The sequence below is a fragment of the Morus notabilis genome, unplaced genomic scaffold (genome assembly GCF_000414095.1).
Source record: "Morus notabilis unplaced genomic scaffold, ASM41409v2 Scaffold384, whole genome shotgun sequence".
Taxonomy (NCBI): Eukaryota; Viridiplantae; Streptophyta; class Magnoliopsida; order Rosales; family Moraceae; genus Morus; species Morus notabilis.
The window spans coordinates 197290-203440 of record NW_010387635.1 but is presented as its reverse complement, the minus strand read 5'-3'; positions in this window follow the sequence as shown (position 1 = coordinate 203440).

The following is a 6151-nucleotide window of genomic DNA, read 5'->3' as shown; positions in this document are numbered from 1 at the left end:
GGTTCCAGATATTTCTTTATTTTTTCGATGACTATGCAAAATGTGGTCGCAAAAAATGATTCCAGAAAATTCTTTTCAAAATGACTGTATTTGCGTCAACACATGTCGTCAGAAAAAAAGGTTTTAGAAAATTCTATCAAGGACCACTGTTTTTTGCGATGACTTTTTTTAATATTGTCGTCACAAATAACTGGGATTTTAATTTTCCGCAAAAAAGGGCGGAAACTTTGGCAGTTTCCTTAAAATTATTTACGACGACATCTTAACAAAGTCGTCGCAAAAATTGAGCCTAGGTATATTCCTCAAGAATATTCTCAGAAATATTAATGAGGTGAATAAGAATGACGTCGTTTTTCTTACAATTGCGACGACAATTTGATATTTTTTGCGACAACAATATGTCGTCACAAAAAATGGCATGTGTAAACATGATGCCCGATTGGTTTCCTCCATTTTTTTCCGGCCTCACTCTCCATTTGCGTCCTTCCTCTCTGTCCAAAACCGCCACATACCGTCCAAAACCTCCGAAAAAATTTTAAATACTTAATTCTATCTTCAAATCCTTCATTTGTACTAAAAAATATTACGAAAAAATCTGAAAAAATGGAGTTATTCCTCATTGTCACCGCCCCTTAATCCGGCCGTCGTCGCCCTAAATTTCGGCCGCCGTCGCCCTCCCATTTTGCAACCGTACTGTTCTCCAACCCCCGGTATTTGTGGGTTTGGATTTTGAGAGTTAATATTTTGGTTTTTTAGTAATTGATTTTGGTATTTTTGTTATGATTTGTGGTTTTGTTTTAGATTTTAGATATAGCTTGTGGTTTTGAATTTAGAATTGTGAATTGTAAATTAGAATTGAAATTGAAATATGTGCTAATTATATTGAAATTTGTTTAATGATGATTAAAAAAGTTTTCCCAAAAAAAAGGAAATTAGATAAAAATTTTCCCAAATAATGATGATTATGTGATAATTAAAAAATTAGCCAAAACTTTTAATTATGATTATATTAATAATAAAATAATAAAATATACTAATGTTAAATACTTATTATAAAATAATTTGGGATATTCCATATACTACGGTAGTTCAAGATACCGAGTCTATGAATGTTGACTTAGTCGTGGAACTTTCCGAGATTGACACTTTGATGTAGAATCGACCTGATATATCATCTAATGTTGTCTTGTCCGATGTTGATGAAATTTTAAAAGACAAGTCTTCCATTGGGGATTATGACTCTGATATATTGGTCGAGGATGATGAAAAAGACATCGACAATTCTGAGGATGATAGTGACATAAATGAGGAGGGCGACAATCAAGACATTAACAGTGACGATGAATAAAAATTATGTACTACGATTATTATTTTAATAATTATAATTATTCATATAACATAAGAATTATGTAAATAAGATAATAACGTTTATGTTGACTTCTTAACATGCAATCATATCTCTCCAAGTCGCTATATGTGCTAGCTCTTCAGGGGGAGCACAGCCTCCACTCGATCCTTATAGGTTGCCATCACACTGTGAGTCTAGTATGTTAGAACATAATTATAAATTTGTGAAATTAATAACATCAGTATTATATGCTCACTAAATATATTTCATTCTACAGCACCCGATGCCATACCTCGACGATGTCATGGAGGTCGAGGGAAGGCTAAGGGTCATGAAATCACAACCAGAGTGGCAAAGAAAGGAAAGATTACCCCCATGTTTGATGAACGTAGAGGTACTTAGAAGGCAATTAGAAACTACGGCACCTGGTTCAATAGTCTTGTTGGAATCCATGTTAGGGATGTCTGTGAGCCTTTCCATGATGCCTGGAAGGACGTGGACATCCAGTATAAGAGAGAGATTCAACAGCGTCTGCTGGTATAAATTATTTAACTTCATTGTTTTTTAATTTAATCTAAATTTCAATGTAATAAAATCATTTAACATGTTTATATTGTATTACAGGAATGGTTCAACCTCGATTATAACCGCAATGATGGTATACTTAGGTCTGTGGTCGACAAGGATGCTGAAAAATATTATAAGGATTGAAAAAGTAACCTCCATGACTATTTCAAAGATCTTGGTGGTTTACAAAATGAGAGTGCAGTTAGGGCCCACCCTCCAAAAAATCTCAGGAATCCAGCTCACTGGGGTCATTGCTGCGATAGATTCATGTCCGACAAGTTTCAAGTAATTGAATCTATTTTATATGTTGTTTTATAAAATATATAATAAAGGTTAATTTTACTAACGCTAATTGTAATCATAAATAGAAAAAATCAGGGATCAATAAACTTAATCGTAGAAACAAAAAGTGGTTAAGTTTTCATGGCCGGCTGTCGTACTCCCAACATTGCGATAACAAAGTAAGTATTTGTTAATAATTTATTCCATATAAATGTTAATTTGATAATCGATTACACTATATTCATATACATTTAAACTACTATATAGGCTACCATAGGGACTCAACAGCCGATGTCTGTCATCAATAACTGGGGGGACATGCATCGTCGTGGGGATACTTAGGTTAATCCTCAAGCTGAGCAAACTTTTGTAAGTATACTCGTAATGTTTAATTACATTTTTTTTATTTAAATCGCATTATGTATTTAATTATTTTTCTTATAATATTTGTAGCATCGGATGGAGGGAGAAAGAGAAACGCAGATCCAGACGCAGTCTGCTACTTTTGGATCATCCGCAGTAGGAACAGTTAACAAGGAGGATATTATGGAGCAGTTTCTGGGCACCCGCAGAGGACACATGACTGGAGTGGGTCGTACACTCCCAAAAAAAGTTTATCGAGGGGATGTGTCGTCATCTGGCTCACGCTTGGCAAGATCTTCTACGACACGTTCTAACCTACACATAGAAGAATACTTACAACAGAGTTACCTGTCAAACCTCTAGTTGTACGAGAGCGTGAGAATGATGCAGGATTTCATCACTCAAATGCACCCCAACATGACTTTCCCAGCGGTTACTCCTCCTGTGCCGTATGTTCATCTAGGTCATCCACCTCTGAATCCTTCTGATGACAACAATGATAATTCTAGTGATGCTGCTAATTTAGGAGATTAGATTTTTATTAATATAACATTTTGTACTTTTGCACATTTCTACTATAATTAAAATTTTATTTTATTAATTACTTTTTACAATAATAATTTTTATTCATATTTTTTATTATTTATTTCCTTTTATTTAATTTTTATATATATTTAATATCATGAATTATATTTATTATAATTATTAAAATGAGAAAAAAATAAATAAAAAATTAAAATATAATTTGCAACAACAAATGTGGTCACAAAAAATATAAGCCACGTCAGCTAAGTTTGCGTCTTTTGCGATGACTTAATTCGAAAAATGTCGTCGCAAATACTTAATATCATGTCATCTTAACGATGTACCCGACGAAATAATTAGATCGACACATTTGCGACAATTGTTGTCGCAAATATAATTGTGACGACAAGCTGTTGTCGCAAAATAATTTTTGCAACTATTCAAATGCAACGACAAGTTTGCGACGATAAGTGGTCGCTAAAAATTTATATGTGACAACTTTGTATTTGTTACAACGACTTTTTGTCATCGCTAATAACCTTTTTTCTTGTAGTGAAATAAGCGTGAAGAAAAAAGAAAAAGAAAGAACTGGAATTAAATACATAATCAAGTATGGATAAAACTTTAAAAACTAGTGTGTGTAATTGGTGTACGTCCAAAGGGGACCACATGCAGCAGGACTGGAAGTAAATTTTAAGTTAACTCTCTTTATTTATTATTTATTTTGAACGGGCGTTCAAATAATTCTCTTTAAAAATATCTTCCAAATATTATTACAATTATTTCTTAAAATATTTGTCATAATAGGATATTTTTCAGAGGGCATAATTTATTTTTCATTTGTGAAGGTTATGATTTTTTTTAAAGGCAATAGCATAACTTCAATTAAACTTTAAAAACTAGTGTGTGTAATTGGTCCATGTCCAAAGAATCACATGCAGCGGGACTAGAAGTAAATTTAAGTCAACTCGCTTTATTTATCATTTATTTTGAGAGGACGTTCAAATAATTTTCTTTAAAAATATATTTCAAATATTATTACAATTATTTCTCAAGATATTTATCGTAATAGGATATATTTCTGAGGGCATAATTTATTTTCCATTTGTGAAGGCTATGATTTTTCATTTTTTGAAAGGCAATCGCATAACTTCAATAAAAAGCCACTAAAGAGCTAAGTTACAGAATAAAATCAAAGTCAAGAGCAGTGGGGAGACCACCCTCTAGTCAAGACCTACTGCCGGTATATGGGTGTTGGGAATTGTGTCCTAGAAGCGAAGCATGATATATAATATGATATTTATTATTTATTTAATAAAATAGTTTATTCATTATTTTATGTGCATATATTAATGAACATTTTATGAATATAAGTGAAAATTCCATGATTATTTATGTGACGTTAAATATTGTATATAAGTGTTATATGCGAGAGGATAATATTTAAGGATAATAATCAAAACGATATTCGTAATGAATTTAATTAAAGTTTAGAATCTTTAATTAAAACATTAACATGTCATTCCCATTTAGCACTACAACAAAAAGGGTTATTAGCGACGACATTTATCGTTGCTAAAATCACAGTATTACCGACGACATATCATCGCTAAAAAGAAAACAAAATTTTTGACCGACTTGTCGTCGTATTCACTATTTGCAATGACATGTCGTTGCGCAACATATCAGTATTAGCGACGAAATTTTGTCACTAAAATTTGACAAATTATTCACGACAACATGGCGTTGCTAATATCCGTTGGCGCCAAAACCAATCTGGTGCCAACGATTTTGGTGCAAGTTTGTCCATTATTTGTGACGACGTGTCGTCGCAAATATTGATTGTTACAGCTGGCGATGACATGGCTAAAAAGAGGTGAAAAACTTGGCAGTTTTCCCACGAATCGGTTCCAGATATTTCTTTATTTTTTGCGACCACATATTGAAGATTCATTGTAAAAAATAGTTCCAGAAAACTCTTTTCAGATCGACTGTTTTTGCGATGACACTTGTCATCACAAAAAAGTGTTCCAAAAAATTCTACCAAGGACGACCATTTTTTGCGATGACATTTTAATAAAGTCGTTGTAAATAACTAAGAATTTAAATTTTCCCAATAAAAAGGGCGGAAAATTTGGCAGTTTCCTTAAAATTATTTTCGACGACATTTTAACAAAGCCGTGACAAAAAAAGAGCACGAGTATATTCCTCAAGAATATTCTTAGAAATATTAATGAGGTGAAGAAGAACGACGTCATTTTTATATTAATTGTGACGACTATTTAATATTTTTTAAAACGACATAATGTCGTCGAAAAAATCCACCTGTATAACCACGATCGCAGAACTCTTTTCTCCATTTTTTCCGATGACTCTCTCGGTTTTCTCTCTCCTTCTCCACCCAAAACCTCTAAACACCGTCCAAAAACTCTAAAAAAAGTGTAAATATGTCATTCTACCTTTAAATTCTTTATTTGTGGAGAAAAATATTCCAAAAAACTCCAAAAAAGGGAGTTTTCACATTGCCATCACCACCCATTTTTTCAGCCGTCGTCGTCATTTTCTAGCCGCCATTGCCCTCCCAGCCATCCTGCCATACCGTTTTCCAACCCCCGGTGTTTGTGAGTTTGGATTTTGTGAGTTAATATTTTAGTATTTTATAAATTGATTTTGGTATTTTAGTTGTGGTTTGTGGTTTTGTTTTGGATTTTGAATTTAGTTTGTGAATTGTAAATTAGAATTGAAATTGAAATTTGTATTAAATTTGTTTGATGATGATTAAAAAATAGGCGACCTATGGAAATATTAAGAAATTCAAAATAATGAATTATATATATGATGATTAAAAAATTTAAATGAAAATTTTAATTAGTATTATATTATTGATTAAAAAAATTAAAAATAAATATTTTAAAATAGTTAATAGAATACTAAAGACATATTACAATATAACTTGTGTTAATTTTCATCAAATTTGATAAAATTTCATAACAGATAATCATTTCTAGCCCAGTCGCTACTTGTGCTGGCTCTTCAAGGGGAGTGACGCCTCCACCCGATCCTTAT